At 34.0% G+C, this 25,704-nt stretch overlaps 1 long non-coding RNA gene across 2 annotated transcripts; it reads left to right on the forward strand.

Annotated features, from left to right (window-relative positions):
• On the forward strand, positions 1 to 23,830 carry LOC148946326 (uncharacterized). 2 transcript variants are annotated; one of them, XR_016142530.1, is made up of 3 exons: positions 1 to 156; positions 22,216 to 22,656; positions 23,626 to 23,830. It is a non-coding gene; the product is annotated as an uncharacterized LOC148946326 (long non-coding RNA). The 2 variants fall into 2 exon arrangements; XR_016142531.1 differs by having other exon boundaries at positions 22,216 to 22,476.
• Positions 23,831 to 25,704: the final 1,874 nt, after the last annotated feature.

Raw genomic sequence — 25,704 nt, forward strand, 5'->3', positions numbered from 1 at the left:
ACTAGTGTTTTTGTCCTAAAGCTGCAAAATCAGTGAACGTGTATCAACCATAATCAGCTCATAAATACTATAAGATTAATGAATATTGTTTCTAAGATTTGTCTTGTACGATAATGATTTGTCTCTATGAAGCTGTTTGTTTGGCCTATCTGATCAGTAAGTATCTAGGCTATTTATTTAGGCCTGGAATATAGGCCTATTTTCTGTAAGAGAGAAAGTGGTGTGAGGTAATTAATTAATTGTAGCTTGTTTGGTAAACATTAATTTTTTTGTATTGGTTTGCTAGTTAAAAGATAAATGACATGTGCCCCAACCCAGGTGAGCAATGTTTGACTATTAAAGTTATTGATTCTTTATAGCTCTAAGCAACAAATATTGTCATTTACTCTTATATGGAAAGTACTATAAAATCAAACAAAAGACAATATTGTGTTTCCTTTAAACATGGAGAATGATATAAAGTCTTCTGTATGACTTTTAACCATCAAATTATTATAGAGAAGTATGAATAAAGTTATACAGAAGACTTTTTGGTAAATATTTACCAAATCATATTATTGAGTAACAACTAAAGTGAATATGCCATTTGATGCCTTTTTTATGCTGATTATGAATATAATAATAATTTATATTGTAAATTAATTTTCGCCCCCCCCCCCTATATATGCACAATCAGGCTTTATATTTATAAATTAGGGGGGGGGGTAAAGTTTAAACTTACCTCCCATTTACATCAGAAATAAAATTTGCCCCCACCCTCCTAATGTAGAAATATATACCCTGAATTGGAATATATTGGGGGGGGGGGTCTAAAATTCATTCCAATAAAAATGATTATTATATTTGTAATCAGCATAAAAAAAGGCATTGAATGGTATATTCACTTTAGTTGTTACTCAATAATATGATTTGGTAAATATTTACCAACTTTTTGGTTTTCTTATTTCATAAATGATCCACTAAAATGTCATACAGAAAAAATCATGGTAAATTTGGTATTTATTTAGCCTTGGCCCCCTCATAAGGAGACATGTTAAGAAAACAATTCTTACTTTAAAATATGTATAATGATCATAGTTCTTATATTGTAAAAGGGGAGAACCTTTATCGTCAAGTGTTTCCTCTAAAATTCCTCAAAAGTGAAAAAGTTTCATAATATCACCAAGTTTTAAATTCATTGCTTAAGTCTTTTGAAATTGCCGCTGTAAACTGCTGCCAAATAAGTTGTTTTATAGATGGCGTTTAGCATGTTCTTAGCACGTGTGTCAAAAAACGTGTTTAAAGGAAAAGTAATGTTATATTGAGATCATAGAAATTGTGAATTCTGTTACAAATCATGCCATTAACAAAAAATTAACCTAAATAAACCTACCACTGCTACTAATATTTTGTATTTACGCCACTGCTATTCGCCCTTCGCCACTGCTATTCGCCCTTCGCCACTGCTATTAATATTTTGTATTTAGGCCACTGCTATTCGCCCTTCGCCACTGCTATTCGCCCTTCGCCACTGCTATTTAAAAAAAAATAAAATAAAAAGACCGGCATGAATGCTATCTATAAAAGAACTTATTATATATCAACATGAGGCAGCAATTTTAAAAGACTTAAGTATTGAATTAAAAGCGTGGTGATATTTGGAAACTTTTTCTCTTTTGAAGAATTTTAGAGGAAAGACTTTATGATAAAGACTCTCCCGTTGGATAATATAAGAACTAAGATCATTATACATATTTTAAAGTAAGAATTGTTTTCTTAACATGTTGGAACCCAATTTGACACTCGTCTAAATACTTGGGGAATACTTGTGGGTGGAACCTGGTGTATTTGACAAGTATATTCTTGTTTCTTTGTTTTTCTTCAACTTCATTTAATGTATAAAAGTATAAAAGACTATGCAAAAAGTAGAAGTAATAAAACTAACAAAATTGTTTCAAGTATATAGTATTTGGTATAACAAAATCGGTACAAAAAATTTTAATATACATTATTAAATACAAATAGTATTTAGTATAACAAATTTGTTTCACTGGCATTTTGGAAGGGATAGGGTCTAGGTAAACGGGAGTGGATTTCAAGAAATTTAAGAAGTTTATTTGATTTAGTGGATTTGATTTTCATAGGCAGATTCTTAGTTTCGTCCATAACATAGGCCTATGCATCATTTTGTATAAGATTTTTTATTTGATAAAATTTGTATTTTTTATTCGGATGAAGGATAAATAAGGGTATAATCTAAAAAAATCTGGGGGGGGGGGGCAAAATCAGGTTGGGGGGGGGGGGGGCAAAACGAGGTCTGGGGGGGGGCAAATGCCCCCCCCTCCCCTGCCCTATAGCAATTTACGCCCCTGCATGGTATGAGGCCAAGTGGTAGTTCCTCAGATGATGGAGAAATCCAGTGTCTAAGTTAAACTTCAAAGTTTAAAAAAAAACCTTTTCTTTAAATGTTCTTTCATCTGAAATATTGTTAGAAATTATCATCATCAAAATCTGTCGTTGCGCAGAACGCACCCATGAATTTGACAGCTCCTATGGTTTCGTCAGTGGATCCTGGAATTTCGACACCTATTATTTCTCATCTGTTTTACATGTTCAGTGAAGTTTCAACAAAGTCACCTATATTTCGACAGGGCCTGTTGCTGTCTGTCCAAAATTTCGACAAGGTTACTACACGATATTCGCCAAAGAAATAAATCCCTTGATAGAAGCCGATATTTACACTTGAATGCAGCTGAAGGAACATTTTTATTCCGCCTGGTATTCCACTACATTGAACAAGAATTTCGACACTTGGAACCTAGTTTTGACAATGCAATTTCCTTTGCCATTTTCATTTAATTTTATCAAGAAAAAGCTAATGTGGCTACATTTCAGAAAAGATCAGATGTATCACAACACATTGGCGCTTATCCCAACTTTTTCTTGCAATAAATAACCAAGTAATGACAGTTTGAACATTACATACCTGAAAATTTGTTGGGAGCTCCTTTTGTGTTAAAAACAGGAAACTGACCAAATTTAATGTTCTTTTCTTATCTGGGTGTACCGGATATAGTGTCCACGTTTCGCACCGTCTAAATATAACGACGGCTCCAAGAGATGGCGCTCTAAGTCACGGCTAAGCAGAGCTATCCCGTTTTGAAGGAAAATTTTGACAGTAGTTCCAAAATTGCACTGTCAAATCATTGGTTCCTTTACCCTATAAATAAAGTCATACAGATGACTTTTTATACCTCATGCTGTTATAGAGCAAGCAAAATTAAAGCCATACAGATGAATTTTTATCTATCTCACTATTATAGAGAAAACATGAATAAAGTCATACAGATGACTTTTTATATCTTACACTATTATAGAGCAAACAAAAATAAAGTCTTACAGTTGACTTTTTATACCTCATACTGTTATAGAGCAATCATAAATAAAGTCTTACAGATGACTTTTTATCTACCTCATAATATTATAGAGCAAACATAAATTCTTACATGTGACTTTTTGTTGTTTTCTCTATGTATCAGTGGGGTAATATATTTTCTATAATTTCTTCTGTATGACATTTTAGTGGATCATGTATTAAATAAGAAAACCAAAAAGTCTTCTGTATAACCTTATTTGTACTTCTCTACAATAATTTGATTTTTAAAAAGTCATACAGAAGACTTTATATCATTCTATATCTTTTCTCTAGAAATATAAATATATAATTACAAACATACAAGGTATAAAAAGTCACTTGTATGACTTAATTCATGTTTGCTCTATAAAAGTATGAAGTTTAAAAAGTTATCTTTAGGGCTTTGTTCATGTTTGCTATATAATAGTACAAGGTATAAAATTTCATCTGTATTACTTGATTTACATTTGCTCTATCATAGTGTAAGATATAAAAAGTCATCTGTATGACTTTATTCATGTTTTCTCTATAATAGTGAGATATATAAAAAGTCATCTATATGGCTTTAATTTTGCTTGCTCTATAATAGCATGAGGTACAAAAAGTCATCAGTATAACTTTATTCATAATGCTTTATAGTTGAATGATATATTAAAGAGTCATAATGCTTTATAGTAGAATGATATATTAAAGAGTCATCTGTATGACTTTTTTCATAATGCTTTATAGTAGAATGATGTATTAAAAAGTCATCTGTATGGCTTTGATTTTGCTTGCTCTATAATAGCGTGAGGTATAAAAAGTCATCTGTATGACTCTATTCATAATGCTTTATAGTAGAATGATATATTAAAAAGTCATCTGTATGACTTTATTTATGTCTGCTCTATAATAGCAGGAGGCATAAAAAGTCATCTGTATGACTTTATTCATAATGCTTTATAGTAGAATGATATATTAAAAAGTCATCTGTATGTCTTCATTTATGTCTGATCTATAATAGCATGAGGTATAAAAAGTCATCTGTATGACTTTATTCATGTTTTCTCTATAATAGTGAGATATATAAAAAGTCATCTGTATGACTTTATTCATAATGCTTTATAGTAGAATGATATAGTAAAAAGTCATCTGTATGTCTTCATTTATGTCTGCTCTATAATAGCATGAGGTATAAAAAGTCATCTGTATGACTTTATTCATGTTTTCTCTGTAATAGTGAGATATATAAAAAGTCATCTGTATGGCTTTAATTTTGCTTGCTCTGTAATAGCATGAGGTATAAAAAGTCATCTGTATGACTTTATTTTTGTTTGCTCTATAAAAGAATGAGGCATATAGTCATCTGTATGACTTTAGATCATTCTACATACAGATAGGAGAAAGCATGATATTGCCTTTTGTTTAACTTTATACTGTATTATATATACAAGTAAATGACAATTTTCTATTGCTCAGATATAAAGAAAAAAATTTCTATATTGTCATATGTTGGTAACCCGCCCCAACCCTAATGTGATCAGAAAAAAATTGTAGTCTATAGCTGGTAGAATAGGCTACCTAGCTGATTTAGTTGGTAAATATCTTAATTAATAGAGTGTTCAGATAGTTAAGAAACAGACTCACCTCTAGAATCAGAATTTCATCTTGAATCCCAATATGATATTTGTGTATGTTGCACATTCAATTTTAACCTACCTTAACCCATCCTTTCTGACCTTATGCAATTATAGAGCTTTATTCTATATTTCCCATGTATTTATTGATTCTTGATTTTGTCATCATCAATTCAATTTACTGGTAAATTGGTTTTAACAATATTGAACCTAACTTGGGTAGATAAGTCAATAAGAGAAAAATTGATCATCTTTGAGGGTCTCTAAAGGGTTAAAATTGAATTTGTGCTACAGAAACAAATGTCATATTTGGATTCAGGATAGTGGCAGATCCAGGGGGGGGATCTTAGCTAGTTGAATACTCTGCACATCAAGATATATACCATTTGTTTTTTTCAAGGAAATGTTTGGTTTTCTCCTAGCCTGATTTGGTAGGCATAGCATATCCTAGATAGAATATGGGTAAATTTGCAATGGGCTGCATAATTTATCTAAGATGAAAGTGAAAATGTCATTTGATACCTTTTTTATGATCTTCATAATTCAAGAATTGCTTCTGGGGCTAGTTCCATCTTGAGCCCTTAAAGGGGCCCCAAATGTATTTTATATGAATAATGAAAGAGCATAAAAATAGCATCAAATGATATTTTCACTTTCATCCTTGCTAAATTATATGGCCAACTGTAAATTTACCCACCCCACTCCCTAATGTGCAAATATATATCCTGAACTGGAATATACCATGAATTGTCAATGGCAAAGTTTTGAATTGCAAAATTCAGCACTATTTTTGTTGATGGCATATGAAAAATTTGAAACAGTAGGAAAATGTATTATATTTGAGTTGCCTAATAAATGAAGTTTGAATTGTTATAAATAAGTTTTTTTGGAATGTATGACTCTTGAACAACTTATTTATAAACTAGTGATATGTTTTTAACCACTTTTCAATTACTTAACTTGTGTCAATAACTTCTTTATGTGGTTACAAAAACGGAACACCTTTGGGGTCCCTTTAAGGGCTCAAGAGGCAACTAGCCCCAGAAGCAATTCTTGAATTATGAAAAAGCATAAAAAAGGCATCAAAAGATGTTTTCACTTTCATCTTAGCTAAATTATGTGGCCCACTGCAAATTTACCAAAATATGAACATGCCAATTGATGCACCTTTTTACACTCCTCCTAAATACACAAATGGTAAAGTAATAGCCAAAAAAGTTGTTTGTTTACAGTTTTTTGGTAGGTAGTGAGCCTAGCACATATTACTACTTCTTCTATCAGCTCACCACAGCACCAAGCTGCCTGAGGTCAATACAGCTATGCATGCTCCTCCTGCATCCCAATCTATTAAGAGCCTTCCTCTTTACACCCTCCAGGAAGTTTTCATTTCCCTTAAATCTTTCTTTGCATCTCCAACCACAGCAAACCTGGTTTCCATTTAGCCTTAGACAGTTGATGAAAAAAGACAATCTTTGGCAATCTGTCTTCCTTCATCTGCAGAATATGCCCTAAAAATCTCAACATTTCTCTCATTATAACCGTAGAAAGTGGGATTGAACCACACTTTTTGTACAGCCTACTGTTTGAAATACTGTTTGCTAGTTGGGTACCCAAAAAAATCTATTGGCAATTTTTTTTGGAAAACATCTAGCAAATCTTCCTCCATTTTTTCGGAGTACCCATACTTCAGAACCATATTTGACCACTGTCATCACTGTAGCTTCCAGTATTCTAATCTTTGTTTTCACAGACTCATCTTCCTACAGTTCCAACATATTTTCATCTACAGAAAAAACACCCTGAGCCTTGGATATTCTACTTTAACATCTTCACAGTACCCATAATCTTTACTAATAATACTACCAAGGTAAGTGAAGCTGCCCTCTTAATCAATCTTTTTGTTACCCCATGTCACCTTTTCATCTTTGCTGAATCCCATCCTTAGAGACTCAGTCTTCTTAATGTTAATTTTCAAACCTCTTCTAGCACCCTGAACTAGCAAAACCTCTAAAAGTTTATTCACTGAGCACAAAAACTTTAAGTAAAAGTGTAAAACAGGAAACTGACTTGATAATCTAAACTGGCTGTTAGACCCACCATAGACATTTTTGGCCATGAAGTCTGAAGACACGTTGCAAGAATTAAAAATACTTTCAATGCAATATACACATAATTGCAACAACCTTAAGATTTGACTATGCATGGAACTGTACAAGATGCATTAATTGCCTTTTATTTGCCTTAATTAATTACCTTAATTTACACTGCAGAGCGATTAAGATTTGCTGGATCTATTTGGCTCCATGTTGATGATTAATTGGGGAATCTAGCTCATATTTCCTGGGTTTGTTGTTCTATTCTGCCTCTAATTTTGATTTGAATGTTGCTGTAGTCAGAATGGTTTCTATGTCTTCAGTCCATTCCATTCATCAATTACTCATTCTGAAAAGAGTTTTTTTTTGTAACCTAGTGTTCATAGTCTGTTTATAAAGCTACTTTCAAAAATTCTTTGTGTTTGTTGGGTTGAAATATTTTTTTTATCTATGGCATATCTAAATATGAAATGTCTGGCTTGAAATAATTGCCTCACAATTGATTTATAAAGCCTTATGAAAATTTTCTTTGAATAGCTTGACATAGTACATTTAAATTGTCTAGTACTAGCATTTGATACCATGTGTTGCCAGTGCTCATGGGATTTTAATTGTTTGACCATGTCAACTCCTTAGTTCCTTTCATCTTTTTGATTTTAAGCAGTATGTGGGAGTCTAACTTGGAGTTAAAGATGGTGTATTGGTGATATGGATTAAGGTTGCCAAAATGGAGGACACTGAATTTTGATATGTTAAACTCCAGCAGCCCATGCTTGAATTTTGGATCTAGTATGGCTGATTTAACCTCTGCAATTTCAATGGCTATGCTTCTGTTTCAAATAAAAATTAAGTTGCTCACTGTTTTGAAAGTTTTACAATGGAGCTGTTTTATGTCAATTTTCAGAACAAAAGCTGAAAACGCTGAGCAGTGCCTAGCTTCCAATGTGAAATAAACCTGTTCTAATGTTCACAGAGAGGTATCAACAGCAACTAGCACCATTGCATTGGCTGAAAGTGGCATTATTTATACAATGAGAGCAGAAAAAAAACACAACAGCAGAAAATTTAGTATTATTAGTCTTGGTATCCTTTATCTATTTGATCCCATTATTTTTATTATGAATCATTTCAACAATGACTATGGGATTGACATAGGAACACTAACCAATGTAAGGCATTTCCCTACTTTCTTTACACCTAATGGACCACAACTAGTGATTTTCACTGTTTTCAGCTTTGACTTAAAAGCAAAGAAAATTCTCCATAAGTTGTTTCACCTATATGCTGGCATTTAGATCAGTCTAGGGAGGCTCACAAGAAATACAGCGAATCAGTCTGTAAAATTAAATGACAAACTGCTGCCAGCGAATCTAATCTTCTTATTAGAGATTTACAGAGAGTTTCAAAAAATGATGAGAATGCACTAGCAATGTTGACAGACTTCTACCACTTTATTGTGCTTCAGAATTGACTTATAGTATCTTATACCTATTTATGATGTTTTTTTGTCTGATGCTGACCTTTCCTTTGCTTCTTTCTTAAGTGTTTCTTCTGCAATAACTTATTCATCTGGTTTTTCCTCCTTGTCAGTTCATAGTGCTGTATTTGAAAATATAAAAAGTTTGTCAGTGCCTCAGTTTGTTTGTCAGTCCTCAGTTTTATTGATTATGAGTGAGCATTTGATCCAGGCAATAGAAGAGCTTTAGCAAAGGCTTTATCCTTGTAGAGTATATCAGATAAATATATTAAAGTAATAAGTACTATTTACAAGAATAATATTGCTGCAGTTAAGGTAGGAAATGATGTTAGTAGCTGGTTTTGTATTAAATTAATTAAGAAAAACAAGGGGAAGTAAAGAGCAAAGTTGAAACTTAAGACATGCAAAAATTATTGCTTCACAGTCTATCTAATATGTATCAATAAAACTAGTACAAATAAACCAACTAATTATATTTCCCTATGTTTGTAGGATTAGAAAAAACTAGTGCTTCACTGAAAATACATAAACCAAGCATAAAAAACAAGAATGTTGGCTTAGAAGTCAAATGTGAGTACATAGCCTGAGCACAACAAGCTAATCTGTAAAGCTTTTTGTAGTCTTATACCAGCTGTGATATCAGTAAATTTCAGTATAGAAAATTATCTTAAAGACTTGAGCGCAAAAATAAATATTTTTTAATAATAGCTAAGTTGTTGAACAGCATACAAAAATAATGAATTGATTTATCAGGTAACATTTTGATCTCACCAGCTATAATACCAATAGTGAATAATATAGAATTTTAAATTGTAAGGAATATGCTTTAGTATTAGTCGAAATTAAGATAAAATAAACCATATTATGAACTTTGGAAATCTGGTCATTTCTCTGTACAGTAGAGAATTTCAAGTTATGATAAAAGTTATAAAGCTAGTCTATAGTCCACATACTATCAAGGTTGTTTCACTTCAAACTTGGCTAAAATCTAGTCATGAAATCAGTGTTTCCGCTTTTCTTTTCAAACAATCTGTAAAACCTTGACGATTTTCAGGAGAAAATCGGGAGATGGCTCTCAGAATTCAATAGAATTTTCAGTAAGAATGTTTTTTATTTTGTATTAAGTTTTTGGAGGTGTTTGAGCGATTTTCGAATTAAGTACCAAATTCTAAAAGTTCAGAGCGCAGATCTACTGGAGCCAGCTGCAATTCCGGAGAGAAAAAGAGGATTTCGTTTATCAACTTTGTCAAACATGACAAAGAGAAGCAGCTAGAAGCCTCGAAAAACTTTGAATTGTATTTAATTTTGAAATTAAGTGCAATAATATTTCATTCAGACTCTAAAGCGGTTTAATTAAGACATTTATCTTCACAAATCCCTACTTCAGGCTACCACCCTTTCAGGCTCCATACAACAGCCCGCTAAGATCAGAATGGGGACAGAAAGTCTGGACAAATTACGGACACCAGGCCTTTAACCATTGAGTTTGAGTTAAGTGGATAAACTTTTTTTTACCACCATTCCCAGACAGTTATTCACAAATAATAAAGTTATTCACATTCCCAAACGAAACACAAAGTTGTAGCTCATTAATATTCATATAACTGAAAAAGCAAAACTTTCAAATACATATACTGCATTACATTCATAATATGTTTCTATTGCATGGCTTTTTATATGAGCAGTCCACTATGATCATGCAGTAACTCAGTTGTGCTGGAAAACGCTACTACTCCTTTTAGCATCTTTCTGAGGGGTGGTCAACCGTCAGTGCGTCTGCTGTAACTCCAGCTCGTTTCATTCCAAGTTTTATATGAATTGTGGAAACCAGAGTTACCATTCCCGAACGATTCCTTCTGTCTGTCTTTACTTCCTTCAGTAAGCTGAACAGTCTTTCTGAAGCTACGTTCGAAAATGGCAAGGATAACAAGTATTGTAACAACTTTTCTAATTTCGGAAAACGCTTGTTTCCACAGTGGCCCCTTGCACTCAAAGCTGATTTCCAATAATCAACGGATGTCACAGTCACTGTTTTATTATCATTGGTACTATCGGAATGTTCCCGCCACTCTTTGTCAATGGCACTTCTCGACCACCCTAGCAACAAGTAGCGTCTTAAATATGGGACAAAGGTGGGTGGTTTTAGTGACTTAGCGTTTTCGGGTTCAATAAAACTAACCACCTCGCATCATTAAAACTGAATCTTTTCTGTATCTGAACGATATCCTATTTATAAAACTCGCGAGCTGACAAATCAGTTTTTTTAGTCTCAGATTTTAACTTCCCCTTTTGGTCGTCAGGCTGATCACTAGTATTCACATCACTGGTCAACTTGACAATTTCTTCAGCGGCATTTAAGCCGAGGTAAATATTTTTCAGAGGGAGATACTGCAAACTATCTTCAGGATCAATGGTCATTCCCTTTTTTTCAACAGATTCGGTCATGAAATTTTGTGACAAAGTCTTTACAAGTTTCACTGTCTCTTCTTTCAAAATGTGAAACAGCGGGGCATCTGCTTGGAACATTGTATCAAATTCTATTAATAGTCCAAGGATGTACTCCATATACATCATCATGACTTTCATAATTGGATTCTAAAACGCATTAAACACAAGCTCATTTCCATTCGTGGGGTCCTCAAATTCCAAATTCCTGAAATAAGTCTTCAGGGGTTCCCAAAGCTGAAGAATCTGTCTTACACACGCATGAAGTGAGAGCCATCTTGTTTGTCCAGGTGCAAGAATTTTCAGCCAGCCCATGTTGCAAAAGTCCTGGAACTCTCCAAAAGTGCTGACCCGTTTTGCACCGTTTGCAAAATGATTATAAATCGTCCTGCATAGATCTTCCAAAGTCTTTGGAAGCTTTTTACAAAATAAGATGCCACAAGATGGATCTGGTGGCAACTGCACTTCACAATAGTAACCCATGGCCATGGGTAGTTTTCGCCTATAAGTGAAGAAACAGAGTGATGGGCCTCCATAATAACGCTTGCAGTGCCACTGCAGAAACCAATCTAATTAGTCAGTGGAACTCCATCTTTTTCCAGGACCTGCAGAGAATTCCTCAGTTGTGAGAACAGGATTTCCGCAGTTCCGTCGGGGCATTCCATAAGGTCAATTAAATCTACCCCTGTTTCCAAATTCTCAATTGAAAAACTAACACAGATGAACAACTGTCTAGCAGTTGCAACATCAGTCATCTCATCAATTATGATTGAAAAAGGGTTATTTTTCAGAGACTCCACCAGCAGGTCTTTGTAATACACTGACAGGCCCTGGCGGACTATTTTTGTCACTTTCTGCTTACCCAATCTTACTTTATCAGTAACATTCTTATTAGATTAGATAAGGGTTTATTCCAAAAACAACACAACACAAAAAAAACAAATGACCTTCCATAAGCTAACGCTTGTTCGGAAGTATTTACCCTCTTAAAATTAACACTATAATAACATACTAGAGAGAAAAAAAAGAGAAAAAGAAGAAAGAAAGAAAAAGAAAGAAAAAAAAGAAAAAATGAAAATCCTCCACTCACTCGGCTCCTGGTCGCAATAACCAATTATCAATACTTCACATCACATACTCCAAAGTTTCCCGCCGCCATCCCTTAAATAAAAATATATAGGAAATATATAGGAAAAAACGGGTTCCGGGCAAACCTGAGAGTGACTCAACTATACCACCCTTTAAACAAAATCATATCTATGGAGACAAAGGGTTTAAGGTCACGACGGAACTCACATAAATTCGTTGACCTTTTTAAAGAAACAGGCAAATCATTCCAGACAACTGGCCCCACGTTATGTGACTTATTCTTCAGGAATGGGGCTAACTTGTCAACCATCAAAAATGGTAAATGTTTTCTGAAAGCGGTTTTCCCTTCTTCATATGAAAATTTGATTGAGCATGCCGAGCACCAAACCAATTGTTCATTAGATTTCTTTGTTAACCAACCAGAAAATCCTTTGTCGTTCTCCGATTCTTTTAAATGTTTTTGTTTATATTTTTTTCTTCCTCAGTGTCAACAGATGAACCTCTTGTCATTCTTATTTCCTCTTGTCATTCTTGTCATTCATAGACCTAAAAGAGGTATGATGAAGAAAGAGAGACTAAACTGAAAAGCTATCAGATTTTTATAGGTCCCACCAAGTTGAATTTTTACTAGGCCACTTAAGTTCAAGATTGGCCCGGGAAAGGTTTGTCAACAGTTGCTGTTCCATCTCTCGAAAGGGGAAGTTATTCTAGAATGGTTTATCAGCTGGTGAACCCTAATTTTGCAATCTCAAGCAACTGGAATCCATCAAGGTTAAGTCCCTCAGTACTGGAACAGCAAAAAGGGGGCTTTCTATTTTCAAGAAACCACTAAAATGAAGGAAACTGTTTTTTTTTTAATTTTAAAATTTACTGTCCAAACTTCAATTTAGAAGTATAATTGGTAGTAAACAGAAGCTTAATTTACGCTATTATTGATCATAATTTATGTTATAAAAAGAAAGGAACAGAACAACGAAGTTTCACGAAAAAGAAAATAGCAAAGAGAAAAAAAAATGAATAAACTCAACACACACTGTCACTCTCCTTCTAATATCAGAAACAAGTAACCCTGTGTTGCCTGAACACTCACGAAGAATTTAATAAATTCTATGAAGATTTTTGTTCATTTAGGATTAGCCTAGGGTGAACTCGTCAGTACCAGAGCAGATGGCAATCAGGGACTCTTAAGGAAATAGTTAATTTTAGATGGAAACGCTTGAGTTTAATATTTGAATTTTCTGCAAAGCTGTCCTAAATAGATTAATAAAAAAATTCCAAATTTCACATGATTTTTTTGGGAAATACAGAGGTTTTAGTTTCCAAAGACAAGCATTGTAAATTGACTTAGACTAGTAGTTTCCAGAAAACACAAACCACCCTAGGATACATTAGCAGCTAAAATAAGTTTCAAATCCATTGAATAATGCCGGAAGAGGACTGTTACCAGAAAATATGAACCTAAGTAAATGAATATTGTGAACCAGTTACCGTGAATTCCTAGATTCTGCTAGAATGCTGAAAAAATTTTAAGTTATTGTGATCAGTGCAGTTCTGATACACTTGCTGGGTATAACCAAGTCAATATATTGCTTTCCAATAATACAAAACTGGTGTGGCAACATGTTCAGTTGTCTGCCCAACTTTGTTCTTGAATTTCCTCCTGCACAAAGATGTGCCTACAAATCAGCGTGAATAGCAAAACATAAAACAAAAGCGTGACCAGGAGTCTGTTTTTGATCGTTTTTGTTAATTCTGAACATTTTTAATCAGACATCTTGGAGAACAAGGTCCGCTCCCAGTTACTTGGCACTCAGTAATAGTCCCCTTCCTGTAGAATTCCAGAGCTGGTACAGGTCAAAGAACATTCATTCATTTTGCAACCTGTTAACCCTAACCTAAGGTAGATGGGCTGATAACCTAGGAGAGGTATTTAAAGTTTTTGGGTTGAGATTGTCATCTGTTCAATTCAGTTCAAGTGTTGGTATAAAGTGGGAACTGGAACCAACTGCAAAAACCAAAGGAACAGAAAACAATTACCAATTACAGCAACGCTGTGTGGGTTAATATAGCTCTAGAGTTTATAACTGACAAACTACGCCTGAAAATAAGACCAAACACATAAGGCTGGGGCAAGAGGTGTTTTTAATAGTACTTTAAAATACCTTCCCTGAACATACTTCAATCTGTAGACCCATCCCCGAAATTTTCATTTTCCTAAGCTAACTTCTTTCCAAGATAGCAAAAAGTAGCCAAACTGGAATTTTACCGAAATTTCAATAGGTCAAGGTGTCAAGTAGGCAAATTTCTAAGACTTAGAAATCAGACTAGGGACCACTAGAAATTCCAGACTAGGGACCTTTGGTGGTATTGGAAATTAGTAGTTAGGTGTATGAAACTCCTGGAATTAATCCAATGCTGAAACTCCCGGGAATTAATCCAATGCCTTATTGATTCCCAGGGACATTGACGCCGGCAGGGGGGGAGGGGGTGGGACCATGCCCGCCCTGGAAATTTGGGACTCTAAAATAATTATGAGGAAACCAAAAGAAAAAAGGCAGGATATGGAAAAACCATTGAAAAAATCTGTGTTGCTCCATTGTTGACAGCCTGCCAATATATTTTGACCCTATAACGAAAGTGTAAGAGCCTAACTATTGATAACTCTAAATCAAAGAATCAGCTATTTATGGCAATCCTAATTGGTTTTTAGTGCAAACTAGTAATTAGTGCAGTTATTAGTACACAAGAAAGTTTGTATAATTAAAGAAAACACAAGGAAAATAACTTAATAATGGGTAATTTCGGTAAAAAATTGCCGTCAACATTTGCTTGCATTGCCAGAGTACCCATGAGCTGCTATATAAAACCACTATAATCAGAAATGTTTCACCTGAACGGAATGCTGGGAATTTTTGTAGGATACATTTTTGTGTTTTATTATCATGTATCTATTTTTCCAGGAGTGATTGTATTAATCTAGTTGTAGCTTTGAAAAACATTCAATTTTTTACAGTTATGAAGTAGCCTATGAAGGTGTCAAATATATGGGTTTTTGGTATTGAAAATGAAATTAAAAATATTTATTTTATTTTCTTAATCTTAGTTTTAATGTTTTACTTTGAACAAACTACTTTGATTATGCGGTACTTTTTATAAACAATTGTCTCTAAGGCATTAAATATTTTGGTGTTTGATAACCAAGTTCTAAACCTTCGATATTGTTAAAAAAAAATATCCGTCCAACGCTTCGGCATTGCTCAACAGAACTGAATGCTGGGCGTTCGTATCTTAGTTTTAGTAAATAGGCTATTGTTTTGTGTAATTTTTTTAATTAATTACTTTTTCGATTTTTATATATTTTTACTTTAATTAACATACTTTTTTCATTGCCTTTAGAAAAATGGTTGTAAGCTTCATTAAATGAGAAAACAATTTTTTTGGCTGAAAGTAAGGAGCAACATTGAAACAAAACGAACATAAATTATTAGGTTTGTGAGGGGGGTTGCCCCCTCCTCAAAATCTTACTCTTCACGCTACAGTTTTTCGGTACTTAAAAAAAGTTACTTATTGTTCTAATTAAACGACCCTTGTGTTTCAAGAGTTATTTTTAAAGAATTGGCACAAAATTTGAACTTTACCGTAAAGAACGAGGGGTTAAGGAGGGAACAACCCCCCTCATTTACGTAATAATATCTGTTCGTTTTAATGTTAATGTTGCTTCTTACTTTCAGTTGAAAAACTTGTTTTTTTATTTAATTTCTGATCGTTTTTTTAACAACGCCAGGACACTTGGCTTCACCTCCACGGAAAAATCCTCTCCCCACAGAAATATCCTCTGGGCAATTCAATCCTGGCAAAAATAAACCCAGGACCATTTCCCTTAACCTCTCAATGCCTAAAATTGTATCGGAAAAGAAAAAGCAAGACATAAAAAGCAATTTTGTATAGGAATTCTGGCAAATTCCCCAAGTGTAAAACTTCCCCTGAAAATTTCACCCCCTGGAAACTTCCCTCACCATGGAAAATTCTCTCCGTGTAAAATCCTCCCAGCAGAAAATTCTTCCTCCCCTCCCCACCCGAAAAATGTCTGCATATTCCCAATAACCAAAAAAAAACAATGGGTAAATTTTATAATTAGCCTAAAAACCTTTCCCCAGGGGCTGTAGGGGATCATTTTATCTCTAAAGACATAGTTATTTGGCCTTTCAACTATGCTGAAGAAAAAATCTATCTCAAAATCTTGATCGGACGATTTTGGGAAAAAGGTGAAGTGGGAGGAGGCCTAGTTGCCCTCCAATTATTTTGGTCACTTAAAAAGGGCACTAGAACCTTTCATTTCCAATAGAATGAGCCCTCTCTTGACGGTCTAGGATCACTGGGTCGATACGATCACCCCTAGAAAAAAAAACAAACAAATGGGTTTTTCTCCGTTTTTTTTTTAGAAAATGAGACACATTTTCTCAGGCTCGTAGCTTTTGGTGGGTAAAACTAAACTTAATGAAGCTTATATATTTGGAATCAGCATAATAAGCCAATTTCTTTTGATATATCAATTGGTATCAAAATTCATTTTTTAGAGTTTCGGTTACTATTGCGCCGGGTTGCTCCGTACTTACAGTTCATTACCACGAACTGTTTGACTACCCCTCAAAATTCAAACAGAGGTAATTGAAATATTGATATTTTTTCTGCGTTACCAAAAGTACTGCATTCATAAAACTTTACAGTTTCAAGAAATGTAATCAAACAAATAGAAAAAGTTTTTCAACTAAAGTAAGGAGCAAGTTTAAAACTTAAAACAAATTGAAATTACTTTGTATGTAAGGGAAACTGCCCCTTCTCAACATCTTGCTCATTAAACAAAAGTATTTTAAGTGCTTTGAAAAATCTTATCTTTCCAATTGCAAATTTTCTGAAAAAAATGGGAAAGAAGCCAAACTTCACAATAAAGAGTAAGAAGCTAAGAAGAAGACAGTCCCCTTCATATACAGAATAGTCTGCTCAAATAGGTTTCAAATCTGTTCCTTGCTTTCAGTTGAAACGCTCTTTTTTTTATTTAATTTTTGATTGTTTTCCAAATCATTCCCAGGACCAACCAAGACATAACTTAAAGTACCTGTTCCTTAAATCCCTGGTTAATTGCTTTTAAAATGTGCAAATCAATAATTATACGTGCATTAGTACCGTCCTACGTTTAAATTTTCAATTTAATTTTCGGATAAAATTTGAATATACTTAAAAAATTGGTTTGAATAGTAATTTGGGTAAAAAGTCCTTGTTAATATTACTACAAAAGAATTTCTGTTGGGTAAAAAGGAGTATTATTGTTTTTTTGGATGGAAATTCTAAGAGACTTTAGATTTTCTGCATAACTGATGCCATCACAACCTCTGCAATAGGATTTTCTTATCGATAAATACGCTACATATATTTGTTTAAATACATTGAAATACTTCATATAAATAGAAAAAGAAAATAACACCATTTAAAACTGCTGAAAATTAAGTTCCTTGCAGTATTTGCCACCCCAATAAAATTTTCTGGCGGGGCTGATGATGACCTGCCTTGCCTTTTCCACCTATGTGCTGGTAGCAATCGGAATGTAATATTTTAGCTGTATAGAGAAGTGCTGCAACTGTGTGGCATTACTTCTTTTACAACTGGAAAGCCTAAAATATAGCTATTCCTACTTTTAATCAATTAGCTTTTCAGAATTTTAAATTGATTGCAAATTCATCCTCCGGGGTAAAGTAGTAGTTTTGTGCCCTAAAATAGCAAGAAAACAAGATTTTTCCCTGGTCGAATCTTTATGGTAACTTAAAAAAGCTTTAAGTTAACGTTTGAATGAGCTCCCTCCCAATTATCTTGGACCTGCAGTTTGATACAATCACCATTAGTAAACAACAAAACAATTAAACATGCATCATCCATGTTTTTTGTGAAAAAAAACATCCGAAACTCCGCATTTTGATGATTGGAGCTTGAAACCTCTACGGTAGGGTTCTCTGATATGATGTATCTAATAAAAAGATTTTCAATAAGATTGCTTGCTTTTTTTGGGGGGGGGGAGGGGGATTTTGTTTTATTTTGCAGCAAATTTAATCGCTTTTTTTATTTGAAAGTATTTTCCTAAAAGTATTAAAAAGTAAACTTATTCCTACGAAAAAAAATTCCTGAAATATATTCTCTGTCACCCAGCTACCACTGATATTTTCCTGCCGGCGCCCTTGCCCAGGGAATTATTTATTATGGATAAATTTTCTGATGAACTCAATTACGAGATAGCTAAGGAATACAAACCATTAGAATCAGAATTGCATCCCAAACTTAATTATATTATTTATTTGCATTGAAAATTAACTTTATCCCTCCCCCTAATGTAAAAATATATACCCTGAATTGTATATATGATATGAAATTTCTATCATTTTGACAAACTGTTAAATCAGTTTGAAGAAAAGTGTGACAGTGCTTAGACCTAGCTTATATGCAATTCAAGTTAGGCTTAATATTTGGACATTAAGGTAGAAGTCTATTTCTGATGCAAATGGATTTCCATAGTTTTTCAGGCAAGAATTCAAAATCTAAAGGTAGGCTATGTTTATTTCTTAGCTACCTCATTAGTGAGGTAAGTAAAAATACCAGACATCCCTAAAAGACCACAGACAACAGCCAGGTAAAAAAAAAAAAGAATGACCACAAAGCAAAATTTTTCGGGGACTAAGTTTTCTGGAGATTTTCGGTAGATTCGGTATCTTCTTTTTTTTGTCGGGAGATGGATTAGAAATTCGGTAGATCTCGCGAAAAATCAGGAGAAGTGGAAACACTGCATGAAATATCCTTTTCAGAATCAAAATGAGAGACGATCATTCGACTGAGCCATTGTGCAGAAGCGATACCAAATTAAACGAAAAAAAAAATAAATAAAACAACAATCCTAAAATGTTTTTTATTCTGTAAAAATTGTCCTTAATCGGTTTTCTTTTACTGCACCAAAACTCCTATATTGTTCTGTGTTTCCATTAAAGCGCTAGTTTTCTATAATCCTACAAACACAGGAAAATATATTTAGTTGGTTTATTTGTACTATTTTTATTGATATATGTTAGATAGACTGTGAAGCAATAATTTTGTTCGCTTTAAGTTTAAACTTCGCTCTTTACTTCCCTCATGTTTCTTTAAATTAATCTTTGCCCGTTTTTAATTTAAATTTAATGCAGAAGCAACACTGCAATGATCTTTTTCGCGAGGGGGGGGGTAGCTCCCTCATATATGGAATAATTTCTGTCAGTTTTAAATTGACTTTGAGTTGAAAAAGCTTATTTTTGAAAAATTAATTTCTAATCGTTTTTCAAATAATTCCAAGAAATCCATGCTACACAAAAGGGTGTACACGATTTCTGAAGGTAGACAACCTTGACAGTTAGGAAAGAGTAACTGTTTTTCTAAAGAAGATTTTAAGGTTTTCGAGACCTAAGCAAAATGTTCATATATCTTGCTTATTTCACTAAATCTCCCCCATCCTTGATAAACATAAAAAAACTTTAAGACATACAGGAGTGGAATAGCAATAAATAAAAAAAGTTAGAAAGTAACCTGAAAACTAGAAAAATATCACAGAAAAAAAATGCAAATAGGTTTAAAAGTACTATGATTTTTCTATATACATTATAAGTAGTTTTATCTCGTCTTTTAAATATTAAAAATAAGTAAATCATGTGAATAAGTAAATATTATAATAAGTAATCCTTCTTTGAATATACAACTTTGAGTGGTTCCATAACCATATGTCAACATTTTTCCAAGCAAAACTCTCCTGGGCCTAGATTTTGCCAATGATTTAAGCATCCTAGATGAAAGTGTTAGCAAAGTGAATGAATTTTTATAGGTTTTACAAGTTCAGGGTGCAAGAATAGGTTTGAAATCTATGTTAAGATGACTAAGTCGCTAATGCTAGAAATAAGTGAAGATAAAACGATGATGCTAGGTAACAAGAATACTGATCAAGTGGACAGCTTTACTTACCTAGGTAGTGTTATTAATAAAGATACTACTACTACTAACAAATCACATTTGCGACAAGCCGCCTGAGGCCAACACAGCTACGCAGGCTCCTCCTCCATCCCAATCTATTCAAAGCCTCCTTTTTTACACCCTTCCAGGAAATTTCCGTTTTTTTTAAATCTTTCTTTATGACCTCCTCCCACCCAAGACGAGGACGACCTGCTTTCTGTTTAGCCCTAGACGGTTGGCCAGAAAGGATAATCTTTGGCAATCTGTCATCCTTCATCCTCACAACGTGCCCTAGCCATCTCAACCTTTCTCTCATTATAGCCCTAAAAAGCGAGATTGAACCACACTTTTCGTATAACCTACTGTTAGAAATACGGTCAGTCAGCTGGGTACCCAGAACAATCCGTAGGCAATTTCTCTGGAAAACATCTAGCAAATCTTCCTCCGTTTTCCAGAGTGAATAAACTTCAGAGCCATATTTGACCATTGTCATCATTGTAGCTTCTAATATTCTAATCTTGGTTTGCAGACTTGTCTTCCTATTCTTCCAAACTTTTTTTAACTGTGAAAAAACACCCTCAGCCTTGGCTATTCCATTTTTAACATCTTGACTGCTCCCGCCGTCTTTGCTAATAATACTACCAAGGCAAGTAAAGCTTCCCACCTAATCAGTCTTTTCGTTACCCAACGTCACCTTTTAATCTTCACTTATTCCTAGCCTTAGTGACTTAGTCTTCTTAACACTAATTTTCAAACCTATCCTAGCACCTTGAACTCGCAAAACCTCTAAAAGTTAATACATTTTGCTCACACTTTCATCAAGGATGCTTAAATCATCAGTATAATCTAAGTCCAAGAGATTTTTTCCTCCCTATTTGATTCCGTGGTCTCCCATTGACTTTCCTGTGCTCCTTAAGACAGAGTCCATCAAAATGATCCATATAAAGGGGTATAGAACACAACCCTGCTTAACTCCTGATTTAAATCGCAACCAGCTACCTCATTTCCTAGTAAAGATAGTGGGTATAAAGAATGTGTTTGAAAGTGCAATAGTCTAACGAAGGTCCAAGGTGTTTTTTCACAGTTGAAAAACGTTTGGAAGAATATGAAGATAAGGCTGCAAAGTAAGATTAGAATATTGGAAGCTACAATGATAACAGTGGTCAAACATGGTTCTGAAGCATAGGCGCTCCAAAAAGCAGAGAAAGATTTGCAAGATGTCTTTCAGAAAATTTCCTATGGATTGTTCTGGGTACCCGGCTGACTGACCGTATTTCAAAAAGTAGGCTGCACGAAAAATGAGGTGCAGTCCCGCTATCTAGGGCTATAATGAGAGAAAGGCTGAGATGGCTAGGGTATAATCTATAGATAAAGGAGGACAAATTGCCAAAGAGTGTCCATGTTGGCCAACTATCTAGAGTCAAACAAATAGCCGGTTGTCCCCGGCTGGGAGTGTCGTAAGGAAAGATTTAAGGGAAATGGAAACTTTCTGGGAGGCTGTAAAGAGGCTTAGCGGTAGTAGTAGTTGTCAATGCCTGTTCAAAAGTTGAAACATTGAGCAGTACCCAGCTTCCAAATGGGAGAAAGAAAAAGCTTGTTCTATTTTTCATGAAAGTTTCATTCCTACTTGTGCTAATTCTTCTGCTTCGAAAAACCGACCCCCATTGATTTTCACTGTTTTGAGCTTTCGTCCAAAAAAAGAAAATTCTCCGGAAGTCGTTTCTCCTATGTGCTATTATCCAGTTCCATACAGATCAGTCTTAGTAGGATCACCAGAAATACAAGGAATTAGTTGATGAGATTAAAAGACAAACTGCAGCTAGTGGATCTAATATTGTTAGTAGAGACTTACCAGTAGTTTGAAAAAATGATTGTGGTGCACTACCAATGAATAAAAACTAACACCACTTTATCATGGATCTGAGTTGCCTTATAGTGTTATAATTCTGTTTCTTTATCTGATGCTGAACTTTTATTTGCTTCTATTCTTAGTGTTTCCCCTTCAATAATTTGTTCACACCTAGTGTTTCCTCCTTGTTGTTCCATTGTGCTATCTACAAGTATAAATAATTTTTCATTTTACTCTAGACCTGCCACCTCTTGAATACTTACTTTGGGACAAAGGAAGTTTCAATGTAGATCGCCTTCAAAACAAACTTCCAGAACTTACCATTGGTCGGATTACAGAAGAAGTAGATGCTACAGTAATTCTGGAGTTTGCGCAATAAATGTTACCTGGTCAACTTTATCATCTGATAAATTTGAAACCAGTGGTTATCTACCCATCTTGAACCTGAACTCCCGACTCTGCGTGGATGAGTGTGTTTATATGTAAAAGAAGGTCCAAAGGTTAGTGTCATTCATCTCAACCCTCTGACTATTGAGTCAGTTACATAAATACGCAGCAATACTCAATGATTGTGGATGTTGTATACAGAAGTCCCTGTGTTTTAGACTCTGAATTAACTTTGGCTGCTATGCTATCTCAAGTGAAGTCTGACTTTACAAATCATGATCTTGTTCTCTTAGGTAACTTTAATTTTCTTAAAATTCTTTTGATTGATGGATCTACCTTCTGCAGTATTGATTTTTTTTTTTCTGCTCTCGTTGAACACTACGAAGCAATATTTCAACCAACTCGTTTTAGAGAGGGTCAAGCCTCTAATATTCTTGATCGGGTCATTCTCAATAATCCAGACGTTTTATTAAGAATGAAATACCAATGCCTGTTGGTAACATTGACCATGTTGTAATTATCTCAGAGCTATGTTTGCCTACTTCACAACCTTCTTTGGCACGACAAAAATATATTAATTACAAACTTGTCTCTAAAAAACTTGCCAGAGTCAGTTGAGATCACCTTATTATTGATGGCACTGACGAATGTTGGTCATATATTAAAGCTGAAATTTGCATGCTGAAAATATTGTACCAGAACTTTTGGGCAAAACATGCCAAAAGTTTACCATCTCTCATCACTGAAATCAATAGACTAATTAATGGAAAATATAGAGCATGGAAACCTTATAGAAAAAAGAAAATTACAGAAAATTATCAAGTCTTCAAGGCTATACATAACCAGGCTACTTGTCTAATTATCAATGTGTTGAAGAGACAGTTTCAGGAAAAATTTGCTGAGGATTCTAATGACAACCCAAACTCTTTCTGGGATTATGTCTCTAAAAAATGCTGTAGTAGATGTTCAATTACTAACGCATTGCACAATGGTCAACTTGTTGCTGATATATATATATACATATACATATATAAATATATATATATATATATATATATATATATATATATATATATATATATATATATATATATATATATATATATATATATATATATATATATATATATATATATATATATAATATATACATATATACATATACATATATATATATATATATATATATATATATATATATATATATATATATATATATATATATACATGCAAAGTTGCTGATTATAAATTTTTCTTAATAGAAAGGCTTCCCCACTTAGAAATGAGAGGAAATCCCTACGAAAGTGTATTATGGCTATGGACTACGTCCTTAAAGGCAGTGTCAACGCATGACAGTGGAACAAACATTGTCTGAAAATTGCAAGTGTTGCAGCAGAGAGGAAGCAAGGGTCAACAGAAGTCATTAAATAAGCTGAGCGTGTTTGGTCCCAACAAATACCTAGTAAACAAGTAAGTAAGCAGGAAATATTGCCTTTTTAAAAGTGTGTACACAGGCCAGGCCAACATTCAAAAGTCTGTACTTTCCAACAAGTTTTACTCGTAGTGACAGAGGTATAAATGGGGGTTGGACGGGGGGTGATTTCCCTCCCCTCTATATTTTTTTTATTCCCTTCTCATGACTTAGAAAAGCACATTTTTGCTGTTTTGATTAAAAAATTGTAAGAAATGCAAAAATGTCCCTCCCCCCTTAGGTTTGGAAAAATACATTTACACTCCCTCCACCCTACATTTTCGTGAGTCGACGCCCCTGCGAAGTAGACTTACATTTGTTATAACTTGATTGAATTTGGCTATTGGCGTTTAATCCTTTACATAAGTGGTGTCTTAGTATAATTACAGCTTTAGGGTATTTTCAATTAAATTTACAATAAAATAGTACGCTTTACCTTGGTTAAATGGAAACTTGGCTTTTTCTTAATAGTTAATTAGGGCGTGGTTGTACTTTGTAACCATGATGGTAGCATAGCCTACATGGTATTGTAGTAGTTGTGGCGATAATTCTTTTTTTAATTTTATAAAAGTGTGGAATACAAAATTGTGCTGAAGAAATGGTTTTTCAAGCTACGTTTCTTCAAGGTAAGATAAACATGGAATAATTTAACGGTTTTAGGGGATTTTGTTGTTGTTGAAATGATGTTTATTTAAAATTTCTCAAAGGGAGAGCTTGGTATCAACTAGTTTGCTTAATTTTCTAGGATTTTTTTTTGTCCTCAATTTTTTTTATTGTCTCTTATCGAGACTTTTTTTTGTCGCTTATTACTAAGAAAATCATTTTGATTTTGAAAAATTATAAAATTTGATAAGACTATAAAATACAAAATTGCTCCGAAAAATTGGTTTTTCATGTTATGTTTTGTCAAGCTCAACTGGGCAATTAAACGGTTTAAGGTTATATTTTTCTCTCTTTAAAGGATACTTGTTCGCAGGTCTATCAATCAAGAGTGACTTGATGTTAGTTAGTTTGCTTTATTTACTGAAAAAGATTGTGAGGAAGAAAAAATGATATTTCCAGTCAGTGAAAAAAAAAGAAAGATAAATATGCAGATATTTTGGGTGAGACCTCTGCTCGACCGTCTTGAGTGCACAAAAGTAATAAAAGAGTAAAAAAGTGTACGGATAACAGTCCAAAGGGCAAAATAAAAACAAAAATAACCTAAAAAACGAAAGAATAAACTAAAATAGTCTCCAAGCAACGGTGATCTACCGTTGCCTGTTTTGAAGGGGTAATTGTGGCGGTAGAAAATTGCGAGGGGGCTTATTCGAACGCAAATTCAAAGTTCTAGTAAAGTTAGGAAAAGTAAAAGAAGTCGCACCGCAGTGAAGTGCTAATTTCTACTATTTTATGCCCCAAACAAAATTTTGACCGGAATAAAACCAAAATGCTATCGATCTAAAATGTCATGATAGTCAATCCGTTTAGAACTATCAAAAATCTCTTTGTAGCCTATAGTCATTAAATCTTATAGGCCTTACTGCAACGAGGAGGCACATCTGTCTTCAAAATATATGCAGTCCTTACAAAATGAACTGTTATTATAAACTGATTATGCATGTGGTTTTCAAACAAGGTCAAGTTCCTCTAGGGGGCTGCGGAGTGCGTTAGGCGTCTTCGCGATAATTACCACATGGTTTCACAATTTATCAGCGATAGAACAATACGAAAATGTTACCTGATTCTTATTCTTGGCTCACTATGTTTATTTTGTTGTCAATACATTTTATCTGCATAATATTTTTCATGGAAATAAACTTTTTTGCTATCTTCCCACCTCACAGCTACCCTCCATTTAACTCAATACACCATCAACCCGCCTGAAGCC

The sequence above is a fragment of the Artemia sp. Qi Xiang Cuo genome, chromosome 12 (assembly GCF_049724085.1).
Source record: "Artemia sp. Qi Xiang Cuo chromosome 12, ASM4972408v1, whole genome shotgun sequence".
NCBI lineage: Eukaryota > Metazoa > Arthropoda > Branchiopoda > Anostraca > Artemiidae > Artemia > Artemia sp. Qi Xiang Cuo.